General features: G+C 40.9%; 1 long non-coding RNA gene across 1 annotated transcript; it reads left to right on the top strand.

The window, feature by feature from the left end:
• The first annotated feature begins 1,048 nt into the window (after positions 1–1,048).
• Positions 1,049–3,486, top strand: LOC133628023 (uncharacterized). The gene is made up of 3 exons (XR_009820483.1): positions 1,049–1,113; positions 2,356–2,484; positions 3,417–3,486. It is a non-coding gene; the product is annotated as an uncharacterized LOC133628023 (long non-coding RNA).
• The last annotated feature ends 7,108 nt before the right edge of the window (positions 3,487–10,594 follow it).

Raw genomic sequence — 10,594 nt, 5'->3', positions numbered from 1 at the left:
TATTGCCTTTGTCATCTATTTCATATGGTTTCAGAGTTTTCAAAATCTTGAAGAAAGAAACTTTGTCTTTCTTGGCAAGAAAATGAAGCCACCATCAATTCTGGAAACAGCACCACTTCTTGAAGATCTGGAAAGGGTAATGCTAATGTAATACATTACATTTAGTATTTTTAAGACTAGTATCATACCTTAACTTTCAGATACTAAATATTATAGTAGCTAATTTTGATTGAGGAATGTGTAGGAGGTTGTTCATACGGTAGAGTAAATTATGCTTCAGAGAGACTGTAGAATTGTACAGTTTCATCTGATCCATCAACCACTGCTACAAATGATGGCATTTGAATTAGATGTAAGAATTTAACTCCTCATGCCAGAAGAACTCTTATCATCTTGTGTGTTAAGGAAATGTATTATGCAGTGGGTCAAAGGCTTTTAAATTGCTCAGTGCTTTGTGTTGCCTTGTTGGTGTTTCAAGCACACGATTTTCAGGTAGAACTCTTTATTTCTCTTTCTGTAGGAACTTACTTGGAAAAAAGTTGTAGGCCCTAACTCCACTGAATCTTACTGTTGGCCACCAATAGCTCAAGGATGTGATGTAGTTGCCATCTCATATCAGGGAAATAATCCTTTCTTGTATATTCCGCTAATTCTTACACTTTTGCAGTTGAGCAGTTGCTACAAACCTTGAGAAACAGGAGTGGAGGATGTGTATATTAGAGTACTGCAGGTTTTGTGTTCTAAGGTGCAAATGTCAATGAATGATCCAAAAGGTAGTGCATGTTGAGAATGGGTGCATCTGATGTCATCTTAGAGTATCTTCATGATGCTTCCCAGGTTATTTAGGCCATCTGCTTAGACATTGACAGAGATGGACTGCATGAGTGTGGGAGTCTGTAACTTATTTATCAAGTACTATCTAACAAGTGGTTAATGTCATATCACTTTGATAGTCGATGAAGCTTGATTTTTAAGGGGCTGTTACATAGTGAAATGGAAATGTCTGGTCTGATTTTTAAAACATTGTCATTCATTTTCTAATGCATTAGATCACAGAAACATAGACTCACTGAGGCTGTAAGGGACCCCAGAAAATGGCTCACACAGCTCCAAGTAAGACAAGATGTTTCTGCTTCTATGAAACTTTTGGACCTTTCACCATGTGTTGCTGCACATCCATTTGTCTCCAGCTTGGTGCACGGTTCCTCGGGCCTGTACCATCTGCATTTAAGAGGTGATATGGTGTTAAAAGCTTCTGTTTGAAGCATTGAAAGGCCTGTTTTGCGGATTTTAGTTTTGCCCTAAATTCTGAAATAGTACAATGACTAAGATTCTAAACAGTTGTCTCATGCTCTACTGTAACTGTTTTGTACATACACACCTAGCCACTAGCACTTATCTTGTGTCCTGGGTGGAAGGAGACACAACTTGTTTTTGAGCTACTGAAAACATACCAGAGATGCTCCAGACAGCTTCATCCAATGTTGTTAATACTTGGGCAGAACAAAGAAGCAGCTAAAAGTGTGAAAATCTGAGGAAGTAAGAATACTTCTGTCGTCTGAATGACACTTGAATGCAATGTAGGCTGTCTTAGTTGTTTGTGACCAGAATGTTCAGAATGTTTTTGTGGTTGTTGATTGAGTGGCAGAACTACAAGTGAGTTTTCCAAAGACAGAGCTAGTAAAATGCTTGTTTGACTGCTCTGTGCCACACAGTGCAGAAATTAATTTGACCTAATATTTTGAGAAAGCTACTGTATATCCTGAGGTGTCTTCTCATGGAACTTCCAGTCAGTGTGGTATAGAGCTGAAGAATTGTATAAAATGTTACAAGGATGATCTGAATTCTTCAATGACTCAAAACATAATCATTTGGGGATTGAAAATGTTGGGAAGTCTCTAAGACCAGACATTCTGAGCATGACATGAAACTGGAAAAACATCACTTTTTGTGAAAAGTCTAGTGATTTGGCAGCACTGCAAATGTCCATGTTTTGGGGCTTTTGTTTAAGACTATCTGAGGTAGTGCACTGTGCTTATGGAGTGTGAAACTTCTTCAGTGGTACTTCAATGAGAAACTTCAACACTGACAAATCATCAAAAATCACACGTGTAAGAAAATACCGATGTGAGATTTTGATTGTGATGGGTTTTAATTTTGCTTCTGGAAGCTGTCAGAAATTCACACCCTTTGTGAGAGTTGTATATTGTACATTATAAGTTTAACAGAAGATTTAGGATTTACCAGTGTTCTTTGGCATATAACAATGCTTCGTGCTTCTTAAAAGAAGAAATACACAGTAAAGCATGTCTAGATTCCATGAATTACCAGCCCTCTGGTTGTATCCACCTTTAGGTTGTACAGCCTTGTATGGACAGTGAAAGAACCGCTGTGTTACTCAAAATACTGGCTTTTACCCACAGTAATCTTCAGAAGGTGCTGACATTCACTAATTCAGGAGATGAGGCAGAAATGGTTCATCGGGTGAGCATCATTTTACACAGGTAAGTGGGGTTTTTAATTATTAAGATATAACAAACTAAAATATCTTGACTTCTAAGAATAAAGGAGGTTTGTGAATTTGTAATTTAACTACTTCTGCTAAAAATAGCCTCAACCCTGCCCTTCTGCCAGCTAGAAGAAAGGCTGACAGGAATGTCTGACACAGAATGCATTCATGATGACATTTTTAACTATGTTGTGTCTCATTTTGATAAATCCCAATATGGTTCCTCCCCACAGTTACAGCTGTGGATATTGGGTCCCTCCTTCGGGACACGGCCTGCTCTGGCCATAGTGATAAAGAAGGAAATCACTGCCCCTGGCTCAAGGCCAATAATGAAGTGAATCGCTGCCCCTGGACTGGGGCCAGCTTTAGCAAAATGAGTCTCTACCGCTGCTGTAGGGTCTTTAAAGAAATGCAAACAAATCTCAGCTTCCCCAGTTCTCTCCATAGAATGCAGGGAGTCTCTGCTCCAGCACACCTCCTCCTCTCTTTCATCACTGACCTTGGAGTCTGCATGGTTGTTTCTCTCACTGTTCCTACTCCTTGCACCACCAGCAGCCAGAAGAAGAAAGGGCAGAAGAAAGAAGAACGGAGGAAGAAACCTCCTCTTCAGGCTTCTTGTTACAAAGTGATGGTGGAGGTGTCTCATTGGCTCAGCCCCAGCAGTGGGTCTGGCTCAGAGCTGGGGAGAGCTGCGAGCAACTTCTTACAGGAGCCATCTTTACAGCCCCTTCCCCCTCACCAGAAAAGGCTGTCATGGCAAACCATGACAAAGTGGTTTGGGAAGGACCTTTTTTCTTAATGCTTAAATCAGTGGATGGAGAGATGGAAACAGCCACTGTTAAAGTGATGTCACACTTCACATGCTTGGAGTAGTACACTTACAAGTGTGTATAAACCGTGTGCTTAGCTTTAACAGATGAATGCATGCAGTCTTTGGAAGCTACAGATGCCACTTGTGTGACACATTTCAGTTTTCCTTCTCCAAGAATCTTTGCTCATCGTGTACACAGCATGCCTGACAACTTCTGTAATGCGATAAAGGTTTGACAAACCATTACCAGGTTAATAGTGCATTTGATCACAAAGTAGTGAATACACAGAAGCTGTTAAAAATACGTGTGTATTTGTTTTAGGATTCTTCTGTAGACCAAGAGATCACAAAGGCACAGTCAGTCGTTCTGTTAAGAGAAAACAACGAGTGTGATGCACTTGGGATCCTCCGCTATTTGCAGCAGGCAGAAGCTGAAGTTCCCCCAGAACTGCCTGGTTTGACTGCCAAGGTGCTAAAAGATGAAGAATACCAGAAATTGTCAAGGCCACTGTGTACCCATCTTAAAACATTTGGGGCTTGCAGGTAAGGAATTGCCAAGCTTTCTTACCACCCATACTGGTGTAGGAAGGTGGTATATGCCTCAATGATGGCTGCTTCTGTTTTCTTGCTCAATTTTCCTGTTGGATACTTTCATGAAACCATTTTTTGCTCATGACTCTTTTTCTTGTGGTTACTTTTGCATCAGTTTCACTCTTCTTAGATACTGCTATGAAAATCAAAATACCAACATTTTCTGGAGACCAATCTCATGTAGCCTGACGGGATATCATAATTCATTGTCATTCCTGCCCAAGTGTTCTTGAGGGAACTTCAGGCTCTTTTTTGATTAGTATTCTAGCCCATAATTGCCCAAGGCTTATGCTTTGCTCTCTCCTCTGTTGTCTTCTGTCCCTCCAGATTAGGTAAGTAGATGACTTCTCTGAGCTGTGTCTAACTGGATTCTAACAGGGCCTTGGATGAAGCCCTCAGATATTCCTTCTAGTGTGGATGACCCTTGTTGCAAGTAACACAAAATTCAGTGTTAGTATTTGTTTTATTCTGAAACTAGTTTCCTGGTGGATTTTAGTTTTGTTGTATAAACTTTTCCAACAAGAGCTTTTTGGCCACTTCTGTCTAATCTCCAGTCATTGGTGCTACTTGAAACAGAAATTGAATACTGAGGGCTGATGAAATGTTAGTGTGAAAAGATGTTGTAAGCCACATCAAAAATAGTTTACAAGTAAAAGGGCTTTGTTCTAAAACCAGTTTTTAAATATGTAGAAACAGAACAGTGTGTCTGGATCGTCGTCAAGTTAATTTACAAACAGACGTGCCCCAGCATATCCCAGATACAGTGACACAAACACCTGGATATCTGATGGTAAGTTACAGTTATTGCTTTTTCCCTTGGTTTGGTGTACCAAGAACACATCTTAAATACCTCCTTAGCATATTACCTTCATGTTAATGTAGTACATATCCCACATCTCTCGGGTATTTGGGAGATTTTTAGCTTTTTTAGTTTCTCCGTTGCTTAGGTGTGTGTCAGATTTTCCCTTAATCTTTAGCTTGACCTAAAATTGTTTTGTAGGTGGTTCTGAGTTTACCTTAGGTTTTCTCCTGCATTGGAGGCTCGTGTTCTATGGGAAGAGGGCATTTGTTCTGTTTATTCCTTTCCTCTATCTATTTAGAACATAAACCAAAATAGGCAAAGATTAAAGGTCCTGTAAATGTCATTATTTTTGTAGTAGAGCAAACACAATCCTCTGGAGTGAAGAAACATTGCAGTGGAAGATCATGCCTGTTTAACAAGAGTTGAAGGGAGGATTTTTCCTTCTCTGTCATGTTGATGCAGACTTCCTGAAAAATGAGTATATTCTGGCCTTGTCAATTGAACCAAATATTTTCTCTGTTTGCACTGTCCATAGGCATGGGATATAAATTCTCTCTTCTAGATGGAGCAGTTGCTTCCTACTAAGGTGTCATTGTGGTTTTGAAAACAGTTTTGATAGAATCCTGTTACATTCAGACTGCCATTTTTAGTAGTTAAATAGTCATGAAACCTTCCTGGTTACTGGTTTGACTTTGCTATAGTGGCTCTTCACATCTCAGTAACAATTTGTATGTCAAAACTCCCTTCACTTGGCTTTTCAGTCCCGACTTTACTGGAGAGTCTTCCTGTACAGCACTACTGTAGAGTCTGTCTCATCTCCACCTTGGATAATGATTGCTGAGGGCAGTTGTGTAGACACTGGTGCTTCCTTTCAAGGTTAGTACTTGGATCTGAGAACTGCTGGGTGCTTTCCTTTTTGGATGAGCTGCTTACACTTTCTTCCTGTCCTGTCTTTTGCTAGAATTCAGGTGCGCTCAAGTCATGCAATCAATGGGTGTTCCCCATTCCCAAAAATCATAGGTTGTGAGAATAGACAATAAAAACTGGGTGGATTCCTTGGTGTCACTCCATTTCTGCCTAATAAAGAAGCTTTTGTTGGCAGCTGGTAGTTGAAACTCGTTGATAACCTATAGATACAGTTTGAGTGCTTGAAACCTGGACAGATTTCATAATACTCCTGTTATAAACTTGTACTTCCCTTTTGTGCACTCAAGACAGCAGTTGTGGCCTCTTTCCTCATCTAGTTCTGCTTCTGCTGACTGCAGAGCCTGGATATATGCCTTACAAATCCATTGTCAATTGGATAAGTGTTCACTGTCTCTTTTGTTTAGAACTCGGTATCATGTTGCTTTCCTTTAAGAATCTCTAGTTGCACTGTGAGAGTTTTAGGGTTTTAGTAAGTGGAAATTACCTTTCTGATCTTCTTTTCTGTCTGGCCTCATACACTCAGCTGTATCTCAGTACTTGTGCCTAGCATGAGCCTTTGGATGAAATGTAGCCAGCATTTTGTGAATTGGTGTTCTTGGTAGCTTATGTCAAGCATTTTCCGTGCAAAAAGAGGGAAGGCGTCACGCTTCCCCAGTCAGTTCTTCTAAATCTCATTGTAAGGTTGGAGACCACTTACAATTAAGCTTGGATGATGTGAAATGCCTTAGTGGTTAGTAGCTTGACAGGTAATACTGTAGTTCACTAGTGTTCGTTTAAGTGGAATACCACCAAGACCTAATAGATCTTGCTCTATAAACCTCTGTCCAGTCTGGACTGGGCTATGGACAGTTACTATTCATAAGGATTCATTCATTCAGGATTATTCCTAATCTTTGGAGTAATAAGAGGTCATCATCTTCTGAAGTGCATGTGTACAGCAGTATTTGTCATCTCTTTAGGCTGGAAAGAGGTAGGTCATCTTCAATATGAAAACGTCTCATTAACTTAAGAAACCATCAGTTGTCTTTATAACGTATTTTATGCTTTCAGCTTCTGCCTCTCCACGTTGTAAATGCAACAAACTACTTTGGTCAAATAGTAGATCAGCAGAAGGACCAATAGAGAATTCTTGCTGAAGGAATTAATGGGTATTTTAAGGAACCTGGTAATAAGATTGCTGTTAAAAATGTGGAGAAGCTGGCATTTCATGGTTTATGTCAGAAAACAGTTGTTCACAGGTAAAAATGTGGATTTGTTTTGGTTTAAATTATTCATGTGCTCTTTTTAATACAAAGTAGTTTAGAACTTTTACTGCTAAGTTAAAGTTAACCCACCATCAAAACTAGCAAAAAAATCTCTGCTGTACAAATTGTTGTTTAAAAAGCTCTCCCATGCTGCCTGTACTGAAGGGAAGCCAGAATGGCTCCACATACACACCACTGAACATTGTGCTGTGAAAGTTTAATCTTTTTTAGACACAAGGAGGTGAAGAAACTTTACAACTATAATAATTCTTTGTTTCCTCTCCAACTCTGAAGGGCTCAGGTGCTAGATATTTCCCCAAAAGAGAAGGAAAATATGTTCTGTAGTGTCAAAATTAACTATATAGATGAAGGCAGAACATGTCAAGTCCAAAGTTACCAGCTGCTTCACTCACCTGCCAAGTTTCAGTGTCTGCCACCTCAGGCTGGGGACTTTGTAGAGTGACACCCATTGGTAATGAACTGGAGTGGAACCCAAAGGTAATATTTATCAGATTTTCAATGGTATGTTCTTTTATTTCTCTTTGTGTGTTATTTTCTGTAAGAAAGCAGTAATGAACTGCAAAGTTAGTTTTCAAATTTAACTCCTCATTAGTATTAACAAGAAATATCTACTATTGGGCCAGATTCTGAGAAGTCAGCTTTCTTGGTTTGTTTTCCTGCAAAATCAAGTGCGATTTATGCGATTTTTTTTCTTCAATTCTTCTGAATTCAGTATCTTCTTCCAGAAAACGTTATTGCTGCTTTTGCATCTGTGGGGATTCAACGGGGGAAGGGTAGCCTCTGTAAATGAAACTGTGTTTGAGTACTGTCCCATTCAGGAAGCTCCTTCCTTAATGACTAACAAAATCTGGTTTTATTTGTTTAATACTCGTGTCATTTTTAAGCTTGGAAGATTTGTTTCATTACAGTTATTGTAAAGTTAAGTTGGAATTCACCTCAAGTGCAGTGACTTTTTTTCCTTAGGTAACTAATTCTATTCATCAAACAGTTAAAGGAGAACTACACAAAGCAAAAGTAGTACTGACCTTGGGAAACACAACTGGGACTGACCCAATGGGAGGTATAGAATTGCAGCATTACAAAATATTTGTATCTAAACTCCTTTACCAAGAGCACCTGTTCTTTTCTTTGCTTCTGTCCGTTCCAAGTTCCATTTGATTCCACACGGTATTCAGGTAATACTGTTGGATAATTTACTGTGGAGGTGTCTGACCCCTGGAACAGGTTTCTCAGAGACTGTAGAGTCTCTGTCCTTGGAAATAATCAGAAGCAACCAGGATGTGGTCCTGGGCACGTGATTCTAGGTGTCCCTGCTTGAGCAGGGAGTTTGGATGAAATTATCTCCAGAGGGCCATTCCAGCCACAGCCATTCTGTGGTAAACTGAGATAACTTCTCATGGCAATAATCTCAGGCATGGGATGAAATTGTTTTAATTATTGGTTTTCTCAGAGTCAACTCTTCAGGTTTTGCTGAAATGAAAATATTACAGTCAGTGCCATGTTTGTATTGTTCTGTCAGTTCCCTGGCCTGTAATAAAGGCACTGGCAAATATTCTTCTGGGTAAGACTGACTGGAAGGTAACAGCCCTCCATGCAATGAGTGTTTCCTCTCAGCATTCTCCTATTCTCCCAAAACCTTGTTGGTAGGAGATTCACTTAGAGGTGAGTTTTGCTTAAAGAGTTGGTTATTTTTTAATTGTCTTAGTGTTTTGGGATGTGTGATGCTGTTTTCCATCTGATCATTCAGTCAATTTCAGATGAAAAATAAAGTGGAAACGGGGAATTCCTGGAAGTCATTCTCTTTAGCAGCTTCCTTTTCTATATGGCACATCTGATTCCTATGCTTTTGTTCCTGATGCTCCTTTTTCTGATTGCTATGCTTTTGTTTAGAGTTTTTCTAACTGTGTCCCCCCAGCAGTTTTCTTCTTATATTTTGGTCTAGGAAGTTATTCTGTGTGGTGTGTATTTCAGCTGTAACTTGTGTAATCAGGGCTCAGATTGTTTACTTGGTTGCTCTCTTGGTTGTGTTCCATGGAGTTAACTACGAGTTCCTTACGACACTATTATGATGAAAAAGATGGCAATATCTGGAGAAGAATTAAACATGGGAACGTGCCTGTTGGGACATTGGGAGAAAACCAATTACTTACAGGTATCAATAAATGGGTACATGTTTAAAGTTTCACTTAGAGTAGCTTAGAGTTAGAGTTAGACTACGGATGAGTTATGGTTTCAACTTGGTGTGTTTTGTCATCCAAGGTCCGGGTTACCAGGCTTCCAGACTTGAAGATGTCAGTTAACGAATACGACGTTCAATCTGAGGTTTTGCCTACAGGTCTGGGAACTGACAATGCAGAACACAGAACACAACTTCAGAAGCTGTGCAGCCACATGAACATATTGGACATGCAGCAAACTTGGAGCCCTTGTAAGAGTTGACAAGGTTTTTTGAGCATACACTTTATGAAAAAAGAATGCTACAATTAAGGAGATGTTTTCACGATTGATATTACTGACTGTGTGTTTCGTTTGAACACAGAAACAATAGTGTTTGTAATATGTCTGCATTCCTGTGACTGTCTGTAGTGGGTCTGGGATGGTAGTGACTTTCCACAGCAGCTCCTGCAGTGCTGTGCTTACTGTTGATATCAATGTTATGACTACCGCTCGCACAGCATCAGGGCTGTCCCTCCAGCACTCCTTCCCCCACCTTCACCAATAACTGTGGGTGGGCATGATCTTGGGAGGGACCATGGCCAGGACAGCTGACCCAGGCTGACCAAGGAGATATATGGTATGGAATGACATCAGCTCAGTAATATAAACTGTGGGAGAGGAGCAGGAAGGGGAGGCGAGATTCATTTCTGGCCTTCCCAAAGCAACCGCTACGCGTACTGCAGCCCTGCTTCTCGGGAGGTGGCCGGACATCGCTGCTGATGGGAAGTGCAGAGGAACAGCTTTATCTGCTTCTTCTTTGCTTCCCGCGTGCGGCTTTGCTGCTTCTTTATTAAACTGCTTTTATCTCAACCCACGAGACTCCCATCTTATTTTCTCCCCTTCCCTGGCTTGCTGAGGAGGTGGGGGATAAAGTGGTGTGGTGGGCACCTGGCATCCAGCCAGGCTCAAACTACCACACCTACTTACCACTGTAGTTGGGGTCTGTGTACCTGCTTTCTTGTAGTGTCCACACGCAGTGGCATAACTTCTACTGGCAGCCTGTGTGTTTTCAATGGGAACTGAGCAGCCCAAGTGCATGGGATTGGAGATAAGTCCCACAGGAAAGCAGCTGCAACTGTGACAGCGTGCTGACTGATAGACTACAATGGGACCTACTTACCACTATAGGTGGAGTCTGCCTTCCTGCTTTCTTGTAGCTCCCATACTCAGTGGTAGAGCTTAACCAACAACATGTGTTATTTCAATGGGAGCTGAGGAGTCCCAGTGAGTGGGAATGGAGATAGTTCCCTCAGGAAAGCAGCTGCAAATGTGACACAGTGCTGGCTGATAGACTACATGGGGACATCACAGCACACGTGGGCACTGCAATGGGGTTCAGTGACATTGCCACACATGTGGCAATTGCAGAGAGACTCTGTGACATCACAGCAGACGTGGGCACGGCAAAAGTGCTCTATAACATCACATCACCTCTGGACACTCTAACAGGGCTCTGTGACATCACAGCACAT

Source organism: Colius striatus, chromosome 26 (assembly GCF_028858725.1).
Source record: "Colius striatus isolate bColStr4 chromosome 26, bColStr4.1.hap1, whole genome shotgun sequence".
NCBI lineage: Eukaryota > Metazoa > Chordata > Aves > Coliiformes > Coliidae > Colius > Colius striatus.
This window is presented reverse-complemented; position numbering and strand designations above follow the sequence as displayed.